At 45.8% G+C, this 21,341-nt stretch overlaps 1 protein-coding gene across 1 annotated transcript in view; it reads left to right on the top strand.

The window, feature by feature from the left end:
* Positions 1 to 21,341, top strand: part of fra (neogenin protein frazzled) — a 518,157-nt gene that overhangs the window by 99,815 nt on the left and 397,001 nt on the right. The gene's annotated exons all lie outside the window — the stretch shown is intronic.

The raw sequence follows: 21,341 nt of genomic DNA, 5'->3' as shown, positions 1-21,341 counted from the left end.
ATGCTATCTTTGTCTTCTCTGTTTTCCTACCCTACTTTTTTGTTTTAATTCTTTGTTACTCTTTTCCCCTTTCATGCCTCCTCCTCCTCCTCCTCTTCCTCCTCCTCCTCCTCCTCCTCCTCCTCCTCCTCGTTACGTCTTGTCTCGTTTCGTCTTTTGTCATATCTTTTCATCTCGTCTGTTCTCTTCTCTTCTCGGAGGAAATGAAAGTGAGAGGTGTGGAAGTGAGAAAGGGTTTGTGCTACCAAGATTGAAAACATGACAGGCAATTCAGTCATGACAAATTAAGTGCATGTACGCTGTAATAAGCACGAGAGAGAGAGAGAGAGAGAGAGAGAGAGAGAGAGAGAGAGAGAGAGAGAGAGAGAGAGAGAGGAATCATATAAACTGTAATAATTTAATCCTTATAATGAATCGCTGAGAAGAGGATGTGACGAAGCTTCCTATATGCCTCCTTAAATATTACTCCCAAAGCAACACATATTTGCCTTTGAAGGACTGATGTTTGCCCACCCCTGACATACACAATAAATATAAAGACAATAGATACAGTATAAACCCGATACTCCCAGAGCCACACCCGTTCCTAATAAATAAACTTTCTTCATCCTCTCCTTACAAATTGACTGACTTTAATAGCACCGCCAGTATCAGAGTTGTTGTAAATTGATACCTGTTGCGATCTCTCTCTCTCTCTCTCTCTCTCTCTCTCTCTCTCTCTCTCTCTCTCTCTCTCTCTCTCTCTCTTCCTCTCTTCTTTCTTGTGGATTCTCTTTAATTCTCCGGTTCTTAATTGGTGGGTTAGGGAACTTGTTTGGGTTTCTCTTTGTTCAGATACAAGACTGTCCCCGTTGTGTGTGTGTGTGTGTGTGTGTGTGTGTGTGTGTGTGAGAGAGAGAGAGAGAGAGAGAGAGAGAGAGCACTTTTAATACATCTTGATTTATGCTCTTTACATGAATGCTTTTACTGTTTAATGCTTAGTGATATAACGCTGTGCTTTTGCTGCGGTGAAGCTTTTATTTCTCTCATTAGTTTTTATAAGTGGATGTTCCCCGGAAGAGGTCCAATTAGCGGTCAGGGGTCAGTGTGTGGGGTTAGTTTGAGGGTTAGAGGTCAAGGGTGAGAGAGGAGAGGATGAAGGGAGAGGGAAAGGGGGGAAAAGATCGGTTGAGGGAAAAGGAGAAGGGGACCGGTGTGTGTTGGGAAGAGGGAAAGGAAGGTGAAGTGTAAGGAAGAGGGGAATGAGGGTGAAGAGTTGAAGAAGAAGGGACAATGGTGAAGTGAGGAAGTGAAGTAAAGGAAGAGGGGAAGTAAGAGGGGGAGGTGGGTGAGAGTTCAGAGAGAGAGGGGGAAGACTGTCTGAGGAGTGAGAGGAGGGGGACGAGAATGTGTGTGAGAGGAGAGGGAAAGGAAAGAGTGAGGAAGATAGGCTAGAGGGGGAAAAGATGGTTAGGAAACGGAAGATGAGGGGGGAAAGGAGAGAGAGAGAAGATAGGGTGAAGGTTGGAAGGGAAAGGAGAAAAAATGGGTAAGGGGAGAAAAGAAGTCCATGGTGTGTAGGGGAAGAAAGATGGATAAGTGAGGGGAAGTGAAATGGGAAAGGAGGTAATTAGGGTGAGGGGTCAGTGTCTGAGGTCACTTATGGGATGGAGGGGTCAAGAATGGGATGAGGAAGGAGGAGAGACGAAGAAAATAACCTCGAGGGAACCATTTTCTTCTGTTTCACCAGTTATCTTTTGTATCTGTCCTACCCTGCACCTATCCCTAATTTGACTTTACCCCTTTTACATTAGGACCTGTATTTCAGGTGGCATAGCAGGCTTCGCAACATCTCTTCCTTTGCGATTTGTTTTGCATAAGACACCGTCATATATATATATATATATATATATATATATATATATATATATATATATATATATATAATTTGCTGTTTGTGTTGTTTTAATATCGAAGTACATTGCATCAGTATCAGGGAAGAGGATACTGAAGCGTAATGTGGAGCATAAAACGTTAAGGAAGAAGTCTTACGAAATCTCCAGAGAGGTGTTGGAGATGAAAGGAGAGAGAGGAGAGAGATGGAGGGGAGAGGTGACGGAGAGAGAGAGAGGGAGGGGAGGTAGGGGTTAGGGTACGGGACTGGGGACACTTGCGGGCAGTTGTAGCAGCGGAGGTTTGGGTGTTGGGTTACTCCTCCACGTTTTGACCCCTGCCTCACTCTGCCTTGCCTTACCCTCTCTTGCCTTACCCTGCCGAACCTTCCTATGCCTCACCCTGCCGAACCTTCCTATGCCTCACCTTACCTTGTCTGTAATTCTGCCACACGCTCTTTCTCTCCCCCTGCCCCACTTCTGCCTCATCCTACCTTCTCTCTCACCATGCCACGTCTCATCCTGCCTCACTCCACCCTACCTCATCCTACCTTACCTCACCCTGCCTCACGCGTCCTCTCGTTGCTTCACTCTGCAGTATCACATCTTCCCCAGCCTACGATGTCTAACTCTCCTTTCACTCTACCTCACTTCACGTCATTCAGCCCAGTTCATTGTTCCTTATTTTTTCAATCATTCTCTCCCATCCTGTCTTTATCCTGTTCACTGTCTCACTCTCTTTCACCCTGCTTCACTCTCTCTCGCCATGATTCACGTAGTCTCTTTTCATATTCCACTTCACACTGCCTCTCTTTTATTTCACTCACTTTCTCTTTTCACTTCCTAGTATTTTCACTTTTCCCCACTCTACCTCTGCTTTATACCTTCTCCTGCTCATTCTTTTTCACCGTCATTCACTCTCACCTCTTCCCCGCCCCCTTGAACGCTGTCTTGCAGTAATTCATTCTCCATCCTCTTCCATAAATCATTTTGTGTTCACCTGTTCATTCTACCTCACGCTGCTACACATAATTATTACATCACCCTGCCTTATCTGTCGTACTCTCTCTCTCTCTCTCTCTCTCTCTCTCTCTCTCATTTTTCACTCTGTTTCTCCCTGCCTCACTCACTCTTTCTCCACTCTCTCCCTGTTTTCCTCCCTCCCTCACCCTCTTCCGGCTTGCCTGCCTCTTTTTCCCTCCAGGCCGCCCGCTCCCCCTCACACATTCCTCAAACTTCCTCCAGCCTCTCCTCTCCTCTCCTCTCCTCTTTTCTCTTTTTCTTTCTCGTTTCTCTTCCCCTTTAGTTTCTTTTTAAATTATTTTTGTTGACTTTTCTTTCTCCTCTCCTCCCATCTCTACTCTTATCGTTTCCTTCCTCTTCTCTTCTGCCTTTTCTCCTTTCCTTTTTCTCTTTTTCTCTTCGTTTTTTTTTTTAATTTTCTCATTCCTCTTGTATCGATTCTCTTCTCTCTCTCTCTCTCTCTCTCTCTCTCTCTCTCTCTCTCTCTCTCTCTCTCTCTCTCTCTCTCTCTCTCTCTCTCTCACCGCGTTTTATCTTTATTACACTCTTCCCAGCCCCTTTATCTCACTTTTCTCACTTTCTCTCCCACACCCCTCATTCTTCCTCCTCTTTCCTCCCTCCTCATCGTAACTTGGCCAGATGGAGTTCGTGGAAAGTTTTATTTTTGGCTTTTATCTTTTCGCAACAAAGCCTTTTTCTTTAATTTATCGTGGCTAATACCAGACGATTTTACTCAGAATAGGAGAGTGTAGTCATCATCATCATCATCATCACCATCATCACCATCATCATCATCATCGTCATCGTTATCGTCATCACCATCACGATCATCATCATCATCATCATCATCATCATCATCATCATCATCATCAGCCTGAATTAGTCCATTGTAGGACAAAGATCTCTCATAGCTTTTTCCACTTAGTCCAATTGCTCTTAGCCTGTTCCATCCAGTCCCAGCAAATCTCGTAATTTCATTTCTCCGTTTTTCCTCTCAATTTCCTCTGATGGACTGGAGAAATGGACAGTGGAGATATTGAGTGTACATTTTTCTTTCTTTTTTAAGGGGTGGTTTGCAAGATGAGAAGAGATTGGTCAGGAAGGTACAGTAGGGAAGGCGAAATAGAAAATAATGATAGAAGATACAATGTGTACTCATGCTGTTGCTTCCCCTTCCACCGCCTTCCCTGTCTGTCATGTCAGTCTGCCTTATAAATCATCCTCTCTCTCCCTTACACACACGCACACGCACACGCACACACACACACACACACACACACACACACACACACACACACACACACACACACACACACACACACACACACACACACACACACACACACACACACACACACACACACACACACACACACACACACACACACACACACACACACACACACACACACACACACACACACACACACACACACACACACACACACACACACACACACACACACACACACACACACACACACATTCAGTTTTACTCATTCATGTACTCACTCACACACACCAGCTCACTACTCACTCACTGGCTCTCAAACTCACCTCCTGACTTACTAACTGGCTAACACTGTCATTCACTCTTACTCACTTATTCACGTACACCAACTCACATTTACTCACTCATTCACTCACTTTCTCTACTTTCCTGACCCTCCTACATCCTCCCACTTTTTTTTAAACTCTCACTCTTCCCTCCCTCACTTTCCTTTAGTTTTTACACCTCTCGTTTGTTCTCTCACCTTTACTCTCACCTTTGCCTCCCACTTTCTCTTTTCTTCTCACTCCTCCTCTCTCTTTTTCTCTTCTCTCTCATTTCCTATCTTTCCTCCTCCTGCTGTTTCCTTCTTTTTCTCATCCCTCTCTCATCTCTCACATTTCTTCTCTTTTCTCTTCCTTCTCTTCTTTTTCCTTCTCGTATTCTTTCAGTTTCATCTATCCATTCACCTTATATTTTCTCCCACCATCTTATACCTACTACCCTGTCTTTATACCCACGTCCCACCCTCATATTCCCACCTCCTACCCACCCCTTCACACCTCGCACCACATCTCACCCCACCACACACCCCCTCACTCCCCTCACACCCCTCTCACACCCACTCAGACCCTCTTCCACCCCTTTTTTCCTACTCTTACTTTCCTCACATCCTCTGCACACCCTCTTCCACCCTCCGTCACCCCCTGCCTTCCCCTTATACTCCTCTCACGTACTCTTCCACCCCCTCACGCCCTTACTCGTCCCTTCTGACCCACCCCAAATCTTCCCCTACCCTCTGTGGCACCCTCTTGCATTCACCTCACACCTCCTGACACTCTATCACCCTCTGACACTCATGACAAACTCTCCCACCCCATCACACTTACTCTCACCTACCATTTATCCCCTCTTCCACTCACCCTCTCACCCACATCCACCCCCTCACATTCACCTTAAATCTCACCACCTTACACTCACCTCACATACTCTCCCACCTCTCACTCAAGCCTACTCTCACTCTCCACATACTCCCCCACCCCCTCACACCAACTCACACCTACCACCCACCCCTCACACTCTCCCCCACTCACTCTGTCACCCACACCGACTGCCACTAACCTCACATCCTTTCATTTCCTCGCACTCACCTCATGTACTCTCCTACTTCCTCACACCTGCTGTCGCTCCCTCCTACCCTCCTTCTGCACTCACCTCCCACGTTTATCACAATTTATTCACGCTTTCACTCCTCCCTCATACATCTCCCGCTTGTCATCCAAAATTCCTCTCCTTGCATCTTCCTCTTCCTTCGTGCCATCCTCTTCCTTCGTGCCATCCTCTTCCGCATGCCTTCCTCTTGCCTTCCTCTTGATCGTCTTATAGCTTCCTCCTCTCCCTCGAGACTTCCGTTGCCTTACTTCACCGGCAGCATACTTTTTCCTTCTCCCCTTTTCCCCTGCCACACTCTTTCTCTACTTCCTTCTTTCCTGTTTCCAGCCTCTTTTTCACTTGCGTTCTTCCTCCTCTTTTGTCTCCCTTCTTCACCATTCCTTCAACTCACACATCTCTCTTTTGGTTCCCTTCAACATCGTGCAAACGTGCATCCCAGTTCTTTCATCCTATTTTGCATCCGTTTTACTTTCAATTCTTTCGTTGTTATTTTTTTCTCTTTCTGGTGGTATAGTGTGGTTCGGTGTGGTGTCATTTTTCTTCTCTACCGTGGTAATGTGGTGTGGTGTGTCAGTTTTCCTCTCTACAGTGATTGGGTGAGATGGTGTGTGGTATGGTGTGGAATGGTATGGTTTGCTGTGCTGTGGTGTGGTGCCTCCCTTACCTCCCTCAATTTCCCTCCCTCCCACATCCCTCCCTTCCCTGTTATTATGATGGCTTGGGTGTAGTGCCCTTGTGTCACCCCGTACTTTCTCCCGCCATTGTCCCTCACATCGCCTCTCCTGCCGCCTTCGTTTATATCAATACGCTGCAAAAACAATCACCCAGCGTCGTAAGCATCCACCGGGCCAGGCGTGAAAGTGGGAAAAATTAATAGTCAGTCTCTTTAACTTGTATCTTTTAATCACTATTTATTTTATTTATTTATGACTCCAACTTCTGTCTCTGGCTGTATATCTCTCTGTCTGTGTCGGACTTAAGTGAACTGTAATGAATACGGTAACGAAAAAGCTGATCATACATAACGCAGTACAGTAAGAGATAAAGCAACGAATTTCTCTCTCTCTCTTTCTCTCTCTCTCTCTCTCTCTCTCTCTCTCTCTCATGTTTTGCTTCTCATCTCTACCTCAGCTGACCCACTTTACGAATAGTTCCACTCTTGTCACGAACTTCTGCATTCCCTAAACTTTGTCCACCTTTTTATCAGTGAAAGGTCAGGGGGAAAGGCTAGAGGGATATCGTGTGGGAGGAGTATTGGGTGAGAGAGGAATATCATGGGAAGGGAAGAGGGGACCGGAATGTTATGGAAGGATCTGAGTAGCTCCTGTAGACAATGCTAAGGTATTTTATTTGGGAAAAGTTTGAGGGATATTGAGGGGAGAAATATTATAAAGAGCTGAAGAAGGTGAAGAGGTAGATGGATTTTATTGGTATAGGAAAATTTTGGTTAGGTTTAGCTGCTATGAACGTCTTGAAATATTTCGTATGGGAAAAAACCGAGGGGTACTCTAGTGGATTAGTACTGAATGGGAGGAATATTAAAGGGTCTAGGAAGGAAGAGGATACCTGGCTGGGATGAAGGATTTGATTAGCATATGGACTACAAAGAGATTTCATACATACATACATACATGCATAAAAGTACGTTAAATATAAACAGCTGTGTCGTTTGCAGCACCAGTTTTTCGTCACCCCTCAGTTCCTCCCCTCGTTCTCCCTGGGGTGGCATGGGGGAATGAGGGGAGACGAGGGAGGGGGAGGGGAGAGAAGGGGAGGAGAGGAGGGAGGGGGTGAAATGAGAGTGAGGGTGAGTGTGTGAAATTGATTAAATGAGAGTGAGAGGGAGGATGTGTGAGAGATTGAATCAGGCTGAGTGGGATAAGAGGGATGCTGCGTGTTCGAGTGTGGAGAGAGAGAGAGAGAGAGAGAGAGAGAGAGAGGAGGGTTGGAGAGATGAGGATAAAGACAGAAGAATTAGTGAAGGAAAGTGAGTGTGAGTCAAGTTATGTATAAATCCAAGCTTCTCTGGCTGAACGGATATTGAATTTCGCTCGCTTTTGTTTATTTATATGCAAAAAAAAAAAAATCTTGCATGCTTCCATCGTTTGGCTGTCTTCCTTGCTGTAAAAGTAGAGAGATTTGTGTGTAAAGTTCAAGGGTGAATTTGAGAGGAATGAGAGTGGGAAGTGAGAGTGAGGGGAGAAGAGTGAAAGGAGAAAGGGTGAATTGAGTGGGGTAAGGGGTGAGAGAGGAGGGAGGGAGTCAGTTAGCAGAGGTGGGGGATGGGTTAATGAGTGAGAACAGGGAAGTGAGGAGAGAGAGAGGGGTATGGAGTAGTTGAGGGAAGAAAGACCCATATATTGGGGGTTAGGGGTGCGTGAACGAGTGGGTGGAAGGAGCAAGGAGTGAGAGAAGTGGAGTGTGAGGTAGATGAAGGGAAGGTGAGGGGACAGGTAGTAGGAGTGAATGAGTAAGGGGACAGGAGTGTGAGTTGTGTAAGAGGAGTAAGTTGGCAGAGTAGTAGGGGTGAGGGGAGGGGGCCAGATGCTAAGGGAGAGAGAATGGAAGGGGGCCAGATGGAAGGGTGACGGGAAAGGAGGGGGCGGAAAGGAGGAGTAAGGGGGAGGGAAGGGGGGGTGCAGATGGTAGGGGTGAGGGGAAATAGTGTCGCTTCCGGCCATTTTTCTTGTCCCAGCCACTGTTGTTCCCGAGGGCAATTAGCGGCCTTACTACCCCTCACTTCCCCTCACCACACCCGTATACTTCTCACTACACTCTTTTCACCTTATCTTGGTCCAGGCTCTCGGCGTTTTCTAGCATATTTTCACATTGCTCAGTGGCAGAATAAGATAATGTCATGGCTCTGCATCATTTCCACAGCACCTCTTTGTGATCAGCATTATTTTCTATTGTAAATCTTTTATTGCAGGTCAGAAATCATAATGGAAACATGGCATTTTAGGCCAAGTTAATGTGAAAGGGTATAGTACTTTCATCACAGCTGTCACCACACCTGTGCATTACTCATCACTTCCCCATTCATATCCCCTCATCACTCTCATCACATCCATCTCCACGTTGCCCCTCACCATACCTTCATACCTTTCATCAGTCACCACATCCCTCGCCACACCTTCACATCACCCATCATCACCCTCTTCATACCCCATACCATACACACTCACTTCCGTTCTATAATTGTTCCACTCCAACGCCTTTTCTAACCCCTTTCCATCACCACCCCTTCCCATTCATCCCACCCATTATCTACACCTGCCCTCTCTTAAACTGTCATCTCACGCTAATGGCTAGCGCGCGCGCGCGCACACACACACACACACACACACACACACACACACACACACACACACACACACACACACACACACACACACACACACACACACACACACACACACACACACACACACACACACACACACACACACACACACACACACACACACACACACACACACACACACACACACACACACTCCATTCGTTAGTTTTACCACTTCCTTTATTTCTCAGAGTCTGAAAATCTGTTCCTCCCCGTCTTACTCTCTGACTTTGCCTTATCCTAGATTTTATTTTTTCCTTTCTTGTCTTCATTTTCTTTTCTTCATATTTATTCACTTATATTTCTCCACAGCTTCCCTTATTCTCTGTCTGCTTTACACTCTGTCCATCTTTCCTCCTGTCCATCCTTCATTCCTTACTCTCCTTTCTTATTTCCTTTTTCCTGTCTCTTCCTCCTGTCTTTCGTTGTGTGCTGTCTGTCTTTTATCTTTCCTTCACCCCCTTTTCTTCTTCTCCTATTCTCATTTTTTCCCCCTCTCTTATTTTCTCGTTTGCTTTCACTGATACCCTGTACTTTTCCTTTTTTCTTGCTGCTCTCTGTTTTCTTCCGATTTTTTCCCCTTCTCTCTTTCCAGTCCTCCTTAGCATTATCCAGTGCGTTTCTCCCTTTTGCCCTCCTTTCTTTCTTTACGGTATATTTCATCCTTCTCCGTCCAGTTCCTTCTCCTTATTATTGCCCTATCTTTTTCCTTCCTTATATGCTTCCTTTTCTCCTTCCTTCTGGCCTTCCTGGCGGTTTCTGCCGAAGTAATTGGTGGATGGGAGAGCCCTATTGTTTTTCTGTTCATACATTTAGCCCGTATAAAAGACACTATAACCTCCAGTCTTCTCCCCTTGGTTGTAATTTTTTTTTTTTTTCACTCTCTTCCTGTTCCTCTTTTCGCAAGTGTATCCGTCCTTCGCCCCACGTTAGCTCATTCCTTCCCCCCGTCTTCCATTCCTTCCTTCTGTGCTTCCCTCTCTCTTCTGACTCACCTTCCTCCTTCCTTAGCTTCCCTAGGTGTGTCTATCCTTCGTCCCACACTAGCGCCTGGTAGTGTATAGGACAAAGTGGCCCTTTTGTTATGTTCCTTTCCTTTCCTCCTTCCAGTCCTTCTTTTCATCTCCGTTTCCCCATTTCTTCCCTCTTTTTCCCTTGCCTTTCCTTCTCCGTGTGTCTATCCTTCGTCCCATATTAGCGCCTGTTAACGTGTTGGACAAAGTGCTCCGGGTGGGATAATGTCCGCCTGTTGTCGCCACCCGGTGCCGCCATTGCCACACTCCCTTATGTGCCAGACACTACCACGCCGGAGGGGGGGGGGTAGGCGAGTGGGTGGAGGAAGAGTCGTTAGGTAAGGGGAGAGGAAAGGGGGAATAGAGAGAGGGAGGGTGTTTAGGTAAGTAGGTGAGAGAAGGGGAAGTAGGTGACTATAGAAACGGGGAAGTGGGTGGGAAGAGGTATGAGTAGATAGGTAGGTTAGTAGGGTAGGAGGTAGGTAGGTATAAGAAGTTTAGGAGATAGGTAGATAGATAGGTAAGTAGGGAAGGAGGAAGTAGGTAGATAAGAAGGATCAGAGGTAGTAAGTAGGCAAGCAGAGGAAGGAGGAGAACTAGGTGACTGAGTGTGGAAAAAGTTGGAGAGTAGGGGGAAGGAAACGAAGTAAGTAGAGATAAAGTACGTATGTATGTAAGGGGAATTATATAATAACTTAGAGAAACAATTGGTAAGTAATTTGTGGGGAGAAAGAGATGTAGGTGGCTGGGGAGAGAAAACTGGGGAAGATGGTAGGAAGAAGTAAAGCTAAGTATGAAGGAAGGAACTTGTGTGAGAAGGAAAGGGGAAGAGTGGAAGTAAGTGACGGTGTAAAGAAAATAAAAGTGGGGAGGGAGGAAGTAAAAAATAAAAACCATGGAACTGGGTAGGAAAAGGAAAATGTATTGAATTGAAGGAACTTGGCTGAGGAGGCATGTGGGCGGCCTGAGTTGGTAGGAACTGAGGCCCATAAATCCCAGCAACAGAGGGTCGGGTCTTTGGCGGAATGACTGAGTTGCAGACCCAGACTCCTTGCTTGCCCCACTCCTTCCTTCCCTGTTCCTTGCCAGCTGCCTTGCCAACCTGTTCTAAGCCAGCGGAGTGATGAATGACTGGCCTTATATAGTTAGAGTTGATTGACCATGATGAAAGCAGAAGGAATTAAGAGGAAAGGTAGGATGGTAGGAAGTATATTGCGAAAAAGTCATGTCCAACCCCTTTACCCCGAGTGGTGTCTCGTTAGCTGAAGAAAATCGTCTGGTTGTAGCTAAACTAAAATACGCCATCGTGCTGATAGGGTTGTCTTGGATCTCGGAGGAAGGGCGGGGGTCCCCAGTTATGGGTAAAATCATCTGGCATTGCTAGAATAAAACGCATGGGTCGTCAGCCGAAGTTGAAGGCTTAAATATTTGCTGTAAAGTAGATCATGGGAAGGCAAATACAAAGCTGTGAAAGGTACTGACAATATAAATGATGGATAAATAAAATGAGAAAAAAGGGAATGTAAGCAAACGCCTGGGGTACATTAAAGAAGTGGGCAAGAGCGGTGGATAAAGCAGGAAGGATGATAAAACTGGGAAAAATAAGTAAGGAGAAGATGTGAAGGAAGGAAAAAAAACGGAGGGCATCAGTAGAGCTGGCGAAGTAAGTTGACACACTCCGAAGGGAGAAGGAGAAAAGTTGGGAGAATTGGCAGGTAAAGCAGAAAGAGGAAGAGGACTGAACGAGAGAGAGGAGGGAGGAAGGAAAGAAAGAAGGAAAGTGGGTAAACGGGTATTTAGGTAGGTAGGTAAGAAGGTATTAAGGAAAGAAATGTTCTGTCGAGACCAGCTCTCACAGGATACGGTGTTAGGCAGTAGACAAATAAAGGATAGATAAACAGGTAGGTAAATAGAATATATCGTAGACACAGCTGGCCAACTTTCGAGCAGTTTTCCTCTGTTCTCTTTCCTACTGTCATGACTTCCATTTTTTCAAACTCATTGTGTACATATATAGATAGACATACTGTAGATACAGATACCTTGTAGGCAGACTGGTAAATAGATACGTAGGTAGGAAGGCAGGCAGGAAGGCAGGTACAGTATATCAGAGACAGCTGGTCAACTGCCAGGCAATTTTCCTCAGTTTAGTTCCCTCCTGCCCACGGCTTCCAGTATTTCAAACGCAGTGTCGCCGGGGATTCCGACACGATCATGTCTGAAGTTTCGTCCTTTTTCCTTACTTTTCTCTGCGGTGGAACCTTTTTTTTTTTTTCTGCTCCAGCCACTTTGTATAAGAGAATATTCAGTCTCATTTCTGTTGCGTATCTGACGGCGTTTTCTGTTTTTTTTTTTTTGTTTTTTACTGCTTTCCTCTTCTATAAGCTACGGTTTTAATTTCCCCACCAACACTGTTTTAGAGAGAGAGAGAGAGAGAGCGGTGCGGGTCGACTCTTGATCAGATCATTAAGAGAGGACGTGCAAATATTAATACAATGAAGGTGAATATGCATGTGCTACGGACGCATATATTAACGGGACGCTGAGAGAGAGAGAGAGAGAGAGAGAGAGAGAGAGAGAGAGAGAGAGAGAGAGAGAGAGAGAGAGAGAGAGAGAGCCATGTGGGCAAGGGGGAGAATTTGATTGTGGTGAGGGAGGTGAGAAGGAGATTTGACAAACGAAGGGGAGGACGATAGGGTAGAAATAAAGATTGGCTGGGAGAGAGAGACTGAGAGAGAGAGAGAGAGATCAAACAGCACGTACAGAATACTGAATAGAGAGAGTGGAATAAAAAGCCAACACTGTGAGACAAGGAAGTGACAGAATGAGAATAGGCAAATGTATCTTGAGACTCGAGAACAATGCTCCGCGCGCGCGTTAGAGAGAGAGAGGGAGGGGGGGGGAAGTCTTACTGGAATGACCACCCCATGTTTTATCAGGTCTTCACATTTCCTGCATGTCATCCTGCTGGGGAGAGAGAGAGAGAGAGAGAGAGAGAGAGAGAGAGAGAGAGAGAGAGAGAGAGAGAGAGAATATCTGCTCGAGAACGTGGAGGGGGGAGGAAGGAATAAATAGTAAGAAGATAGAATAAGAGAATACGAGGTGGGTTTGGAAGATATGGTGGGGGTGATATAAAAAATAAAAGCCAAATTTAGTCCATTTCCCTCCGTTTCCAACCTTATAGAGGCTACGAGGCTGCTGACCCCAGAAATGGTGTGTGAAATATTAGTAGGGATGGGGATGAGGGAGGTGATATAAGGAGGAAGGGAGTAGGGAAGAACCAACACCATTCACTTATACTGTAGTTCTGTTTTTTGTAATACCTGCTGTACCATCTTAACCAATTATCTCTTCCTACTAAGTATTCTCTAAAGTAATCTCGCCCTTGCTTTTTTTATTTTTATTTTTTTTACGATACGTGGTAAGTACTTCGATATTATAAATCCTCCCGAAGAAAGAACTTACAGAATGCGTCAAGAAGGGTTGTGGGGAAGAAGGAGTGAAAGGATACCTCATTCTGGATGGACCCAGTAATATTGCTGTCTTTGGAACGATTTCAAGTCAGTAAACTCAACTCATAAATGAAAATGCCGCTTGAGAGATGCCCAGTAAAAGAAATACTAAAGGAAAGAAGTACCAGGCTGAAGGAAATAACCAGTGCAAAAATTCATAGTAACAGATATACCAGGTTGAAAGAGATACCAGATTCAGAGAGACACCTGCCACGTTGAAAGAAATGCCCGGATGAAACAAGCGGCTACTATGTTAAAAGAAATACCAGTTTGAAAGAAATACCGGGCTGAAAGAAATACCAGTTTGAAAGAAATGCCAGGTTGAAAGAAATAGCAGTGTGAAAGAATACCAGGTTGAAGATAAATACCAGGCTGAAAAGAAACACCAAGGGAAAGAAATACCAAACTGAAAAGAGTGCCAGAAACGAAAGCAGCCGCCGGTGTATATCCTGTACTGTTTATGAATCTTTGGTCCGGCCTCTGATGCAGTGTTTTTAGGCAGGGTGGGGTTGGGGCTTCACTGTTTGGCCTGTAAAACTTTAATTGCGATTTTGGGGGCGTATGTTTGTACAGTGGTTATTGTGTTTCGGGGGAGAGAGGGGTGGGGGGTATTAGAATATATATACTTTGTCTTGTCTTTATTGCTTTCACACCTTTTAAGCTTCTTGGATCCAGTATATTCTGATCAGGAGAGATTTTACGAACCTGATGAGGTGGATATAACCTTCTTTACGCTTGTGCTGCGGGGGTTCTCTGTTATGCTAAATTTTGGACTGAAGGGGTATTATTATTATTACTATTATTATTATTATTATTATTATTATTATTATTATTGTTTTATTATTATTATTATTAACGTTTTATTACTTATTTTTTAAAGGCAGGGTGGAGTTGGGGGGCATTGTTTGGCCCGTAAAACTTTAATTGCGATTTTGGGGGCGTGTGTTTGTGTAGTGGATATTGTGTTTCAGGCCGGGGTGGGGTGGGATGCTATTAATATTTATGAAGGCTCTGTGTGCACGCCTTTGTCTGATATATATTGCTTCTTTCTCTTTTGCCCCTCCAGTGTCTGCTCCGTTTCCTTTATTTCTGTTGATTTCCCAACTTTTTGTTTGTTGTCTCTTCCTCTCTCTCTCTCTCTCTTCCTTCCCCCCCCCGCCCCCCAACTCTTGTTCCCCCGTTCCAGTTACCGTCCCTTTCATCCCCTTCCAGCTCCCGTCTCACCATTTTTCCTCTCACCCCTCACTTCCCTGCTCTACTTCTCCCTCATCTCCCCTAACTTTCTTCTTCCTAGCCCAATTCCTTTCGCCATCTCCCCATCATCTCCCCTCTCCCAGCCTGTATTCCTCCCCCATTATCCCTCTCTCCTTCCCCTCCCAACTCCCCATTTACCCATATTTTCCTTCCCTCGCCCCTAAATCCACCCTTCTATATTCACGTCACTCCCAGAAACCCATTTACCTTCCCTTTACCAATCCAATCATCTCAGTCTTTGTCTGTTTTTTCCCTTCCCCCCCCCTCTCTCTCTCTCTCTCTCTCTCTCTCTCTCTCTCTCTCTCTCTCTCTCTCTTTTTCTCCTCTCCCCCTGTCTCTCTTCTCTGTTTACTCTTTCTTGCCTCCCTCGTCCATTCATACTCCCCTCTCTCCCCTCACCCTCTCTCCCTCTAACCTCTATCCACACAGTCCTTTAAGCTCTTCACCCCCTTTTTGAGATTCGAACTTCTCCCCCTCCCACTCAGTTTTGTCCCTAACTCCCCTTTTTCCTCTTTTCCCCTGCTTCTGTTCTGTCATTTACTTTCCAGTTTCTTTTCCTTTACAGACCCACTCTAATCTTGTTCAGTCTAATACCTGCCATTCCATTTCTCTTAATTCCCCCACCACCCTCCTCGCCCCCCTCCCTGTTCTCACCCGCTCGTCTCAACCCTCGCTCCTCCTCTTTACCGTTCCTTCTCCCCCTCTCATCTTTCTCGCTCGTTCTGCCCTCCCTCTCCCTGCTCACTTGCCCCTTTTCTGTCTCTCTTCTATCCTTCACGGCTCTCTCCCCGATCTCCCCCTTTCTCCTCTCCCCGAGCACTACGTCCCTTCTACCACAGCGTTTCTGTTCCTTAGCCACCCTCTCCCACCGACAACTCCCCAACACGCCCTATTTAGCCCCTACCATCACTCCTCTCTCCCACCACTACACCATCTCCTTTCCCTGCCTTTGCATCCACCACACACTTTCCACTACAGTCGTCCTGTTCTCCCATTACCACTTCCCCGTCACTGTCCACCCGACCATACCATGCCTCTCCCTTCCTACCATCCTCTCCACTCTGCCTCCCAGTCTCCTCCCCTCTGTCTCCTCACCCATCTACCCTATCACTCCCTCACCCACATCCTCTCACACTCAGCTTCACCCCCTCTCCCTTACCTTACCCTCTCTTGCATCACCCTTACTTTCTCATTCGAACCCGCCTTAATCCCGTTCTACCTCATTTCCCTGCCCAATCTGCCCGCCCTCTCCCTCTTCCTCCCCGTCCCAGCCTCCCAGCCTCCTCCTCAGCTTCTGCCTCCTTCCATCGTTCCTCTGCCAAACCTTTTCGCAATCATCCATCCAGCTTTCTAACCATTCACCTGAAATCCTCTTCCCTTTCACCCACCTCAGTCCCCCAGTCCACTTTGCTCACGCCCCTTCATCTGTTTACTTTAGTCCACCCTTCCATTTGAATTCCTCTCTTTTCTTCATTGACCACACCTCTCCTCTCCTACTTGTCCTCTCCCTTTCCTTCGCCAGTCCTTATTTCCACTCCCCCTTCAACCATCCTTTTCCTTCATCCAACACTCACTCAGTTCCTCAGTTAAACACCACAGCAACTTACCTCATTCTTTCCCTCCCCTGTTCCACCTCCTCATTTCCGCCTTACCATCCAGCTTCCAACTACTACCCTCTCATCTTTCACCCTCCATTCCTTTCCCACTCACCTCATCTTCACCTCTTTTCTCCCACCTACCACATCTCCACTCCTCTCCATGCCTCATCTCTCCTTGTCCCCCTCACTTTCTCCTCTTCTCTCATCCTCACTACCCTCTCTCTTCTCCCCGCCAACTCACTATTTGATTTCTTATTCCCACTTTTCCTTTCTCTTCCACCCTGCCTCTCCTCCTTTTCCCTTCTACTCCTCTCTTCTTTCTCTTATCCTCTCCCTTCTCCCCTCCTTTTCTCTCCTCACTTCCGCTCTTCACCCTTACCTAACCCAACCCACCATCACCATCAGTCAAAAGTGAGCTCTATATACCCCGGCTGCAAGGCTCATATTCCCCCCTTGACGAGCCACAGTTACGGGGCCAATATGCGGCTGTGTTTACCTTAACCACCTCCTCTGTATGCGCAGTGAGGCTGTTGGGGATGCGCGTTGCCATGGAAACCCGTGCGCTTGGCCTGTTTGCGCTGCGATTTAGAGGATAGGTTTGGAGGGCTGAGTTGAAGGAGGGGATATGAGAGAGAGAGAGAGAGAGAGAGAGAGAGTCGTATGTGTTAATGTGTTTTGCTCTGTCCTGTGTGTGTTGGGGAGGCAGCAGAAGTTTCCTTTGTCCAAGCGCAGTTTGCTGTTTGTGTGTGTGTGTGTGTGTGTGTGTGTGTGTGTGTGTGTGTGTGTGTGTGTGTGTGTGTGTGTGCTCGCCGTCGCAGTATCTGGTGTGTTTACTCGGTCGCCTTAGGGTCATCCAATCCCATATTGAGTGATTGGGGACATTCACACAACACCAGTGTTTACCGTACCAAGGAGAGAGAGAGAGAGAGAGAGAGAGAGAGAGAGAGAGAGCATTGTAGATCAGCACCAACATGTTGTTTTTAATGTATGGATTACTGGACTTGAAACACACACACACACACACACACACACACACACACACACACACACACACACACACACACACACACACACACACAAGCTGTAACTTTAACCATCTTTTTTTTTTTTTTTAAGAGAATGTTAGTGCCGTCTTAAGCCTCAAACCTTAGGATGATTCTGGTATCGTGGAACATCGTCTATCGTTGTCCAGAGTAATCATTTGTTAGCCACTAGGTAGGTCGACATAGTTAAATAGATAGATAGGTAGGTAGGCAGGTAGGTAGGTAGGTAGGTAAGTAAACAGCCAGAGTAAAGTAGACAAACTTTCCCCACACGGTAAGGATAAACAGCGTTTGATAATATGCTTGAATAGTATCAGCCTGTGTCACACGTAGATATATTGGACAATAAAGAATCCTGGAACACTGTAATACACCTGAGTGCTGAGCAATATTTCACGGAGTTAATGATTCTTTTCTCTTCCTTTCGCGTGCCTCTCTCACTTTCTTCCATCTTTTCATCGCGGAATTATTTGAAGAGGAGAGCCGTTTTGGTGAATTGATATATGGAATTCTGATAATGTTCATGTTACTTATCGTATGCTTTGTAAGTCGTCTTCCCGTTTTATATGCCTCCCAGTTTCCCTTTTCTTTTCATTTCGCGTATCTGACTTTTTTTTTCCCCTCGCTGAAGTATTTGCAGAGGAGAACGGTTTGATAAATAAAAGCCTTCGGTGTCTTATAATGCTCACGTTTTTAGGTTTATGCGTTTTTTATTCGTCTGTTCCTTTCGCATGCCTCTCCCACTTGATTTTTTTCTCACCGGAGTATTTATAGACGAGAGAGGTTTGAGAATTGATAAATAAAAGTGTAGTGGGGCTTTTGTAATGCCCACGTTATTATATTTATGAGCGTGGTAATTCGACTCTCCCTTTTGCGTGCCTCTCTCACTTCTCTTTTCTCTCTCGCTAATGTATTTGCCGATGAGAGTTGTGCGGTGAATTGATATATAAACGTCTTACGGAGCTCTGGTAATGCTCACGTTATTAAGTTTATGGGCATCGTAATTCTTTGCCTGGGTCATGATACCCGTGGCTCATTAACGGTGTGTGTGTGTGTGTGTGTGTGTGTGTGTGTGTGTGTGTGTGTGTGTGTGTGTGTGTGTGTGTGTGTGTGTGTACACATAGCAGTGGTTGCGTGTGTAGGGGTCATTGAGATACTCCGCACCTTCTTTATGAGGAGGGTATATGGTCCGACCGTCATGCTTTGTATCACGCTTTTCTTCCACTCTCCTTTCTTCATATTTTTAGGCTTCACTTAGCTGTTCTTGCGTTCGCTTAGATGTTCGGGGATTCAGTGTACCTCTATTGAAGCTGTGAGAATATGTTGAAGGTATAAAATCAATCATCATCCTTTCAGTCATGGTTCTTTTCTCTCGTGCCTCATGGAGTTCATATAGCTTTTCTTGGGTTCATGTAGGTGTTTTGGGTGTTATTTAAATGTGTGAGGGTCATTGAGATACTGCACGCCTTCTTTATGAGCACATACGGTACGAGTGTCGTGCTGGCTAGTAAACTTCTTCACGCTTCGAGGCTTAGTAAATGTCCGAGTGTTCCCCGTACTTCTTTAGGAGCTTCAGTGATGTGGGGAGGCTATGCTGTATTGCTGTCATGATCGTTGCCCTATTCCTCCCTTCATGTTTTTAGACTAGCAAGGGAAATTTCTAAAGGGTGATATCGAAAGGATTAGGTACACATTATATTTATACTCATTTCAAGGGAAGTAAATTTTGCACACATCAGTTCATTTATAGGAGCCCCAGTCAGTTACTGGAAACAGCAGAGGGTGGTAAGTACATCATGTGTGATTGAGGGGAGAGGGAGAGAGAGAGGGTGAAAAGGGAGTTTGAAAAGATAAAGGTAAATAGGGTGGGGAAAGGGATACAGAGAGGAGAGGATAGAGGAAGTACCAGAATGGGGGAAGGGCAGGAAAATGGGTTGAGCAGAAAAGTACTGCAGATTACGGTAGCAGTCAATAATTATTTTCTTTCATCTTTCTACACGCCTCCAATACTTCAAAGTGCTGCACTGTTTATAGATGTTATTAAGTGCCATTAATTTCTACCCGCCTTTAAGCCACGAAAGTATTCGACTGGAAGTACGACAAGAGAGAGAGAAAGAGAGAGAGAGAGAGAGAGAGAGAGAGAGAGAGAGACGGGGGGGGAGGATGAGGGGGAGAGTAGAGAGAGAGAGAGAGAGATTGTGTGTGTGTGTGTGTGTGTGTGTGTGTGTGTGTGTGTGTGTCTGTGTCTGTGTCTGTGTGTGCGTGCGCGCTTAGAGAAAGCATCTTTGTTTTGTGGGCGTGTCTGTGTGTGTTTGTATGCGTGTGCGTGTAGGACATAGGACGAGAATTGGCCATGGTGTGAGCGTGACATTGCGAGGCGACGTGCAAGGCGTGACTTCCATCCCTCTCATCCCCCTCACCCTCCCCAACCCTTAACCCCTCCACCTACCCCCCACCCTCACCCTTCTTTCTCCTCTCTCCCTTCAATCCTCTTCCCCTGTTTTCTTCATCCCCTTGCTTTTTCCAGCCCTACCCCTGCCTCCTTCCCTATCGTTCTTCCCTTCCCTTCCAATCCCTTCCCTTCCCTTCCCACCACAATCTCTCTCTCTCTCTCTCTCTCTCTCTCTCTCACCCGTTTTCACCCTCTTTATCTGCAATTGCTTCCTGTTTCTCCCATTATCCCTTTGTTTGCATCACTGGTTCGCATAATGAGGCCATTAATGAAAAACTACATGATATATTCTTTCCCTTTTTTTTTTCCCCCTCGTCCCAGTGGTCTAGAGGGATGCGTGTCACGCCTTGCACGTCCAAGTCGCCTTGCACTGTCACGCACTTGCTATGGGCCATTTTCTGCACGTGCACACATGTACACACAGACAAGACCATGTACGCAGCGACGAAGTGCACACAAAAGCAAAGATGTCCCGTCTCTAAGATACACAGACAGTATTTTACACGCATCAGTACCCGAATAAACAGTGTTCAGTACCCGAAAAAACAGTTCTCACAAAATATATTCACACACACACACACACACACACACACACACACACACACACACACACACACACACACACACACACACACACACACACACACACACACACACACACACACACACACACACACACACACACACACACACAGTTTTCTCTCTCATTATAAAGAAAGGTCACAATTTTGTAATCGAGGCGACGAACATTAGGGATCATATTAATGCACAAAACAGTTATTTTGAAAGAGAAAAAATAAGGCAAAATAAAATAAGCGATTGACAATGCAATAAGACTAAAGAATAAAAAAATAATTACTGTAAATGACTGAATCCAGCAGCTTATTTATTAAGGAAATATTTAAAGAGAAAAGTAAAATATGGACTAGTAAAAATAGACAAGAAATATTAAATACTGTTAGAGAGAGAGAGAGAGAGAGGATGAGTCGACAAAAGATGAGTGCTGGCATGTAACCTGGACGGAACATTGCGGAGAAGCTCAACTCCAGCCGAAAACAAAAATAGAATCTCTCTGTCTCTCTCTCTCTCTCTCTCTCTCTCTCTCTCTCTCTCTCTCTCTCTCTCATTATTTTTGAACTGTCATCCTTGTATTTTTCATACCTCGTTCTCTCTTCCTTCTCCACCTCTTCTTTCTGTCTTCCCCCCCTTCTCCCTCCCCCTTCTCTCCCATCCTTTTCCATACCACTTACCTTTTCCCTTCCATCTTCTTCCTCCCACCCTTCCATTCCCGCCAAGTTTCCATTCCTTTCATTTCTTATTGTATTTTTGTGCTTTTCTCATCCTTTCCAGTTTTCCCCTTTTCTCTTCCCCTCGTTCCACTTCTGCTCTTCTCTCCCCTCTCCCTCTCCGTTTCTATATTTATCTCCAATTTTCCCCTTCGCTTCTTTCCTCCTCCTCCTCCTCCTCCCCTCTTTTTTTCCGGCACGGGTTCACGGGTGTCTGACCAGAACACACACACACCATCACGGTCACTCGAGCAGGCGAGAGAGAGAGAGAAAGAGAGAGAGAG

The sequence above is a fragment of the Coenobita brevimanus genome, chromosome 25, assembly GCF_032717465.1.
Source record: "Coenobita brevimanus isolate Jiangsu-jjx chromosome 25, ASM3271746v2, whole genome shotgun sequence".
In the NCBI taxonomy this organism is placed as follows: Eukaryota; Metazoa; Arthropoda; class Malacostraca; order Decapoda; family Coenobitidae; genus Coenobita; species Coenobita brevimanus.
Note: the sequence above shows the minus strand (reverse complement) of the source record. Positions and strands in the feature narration are given on the sequence as shown.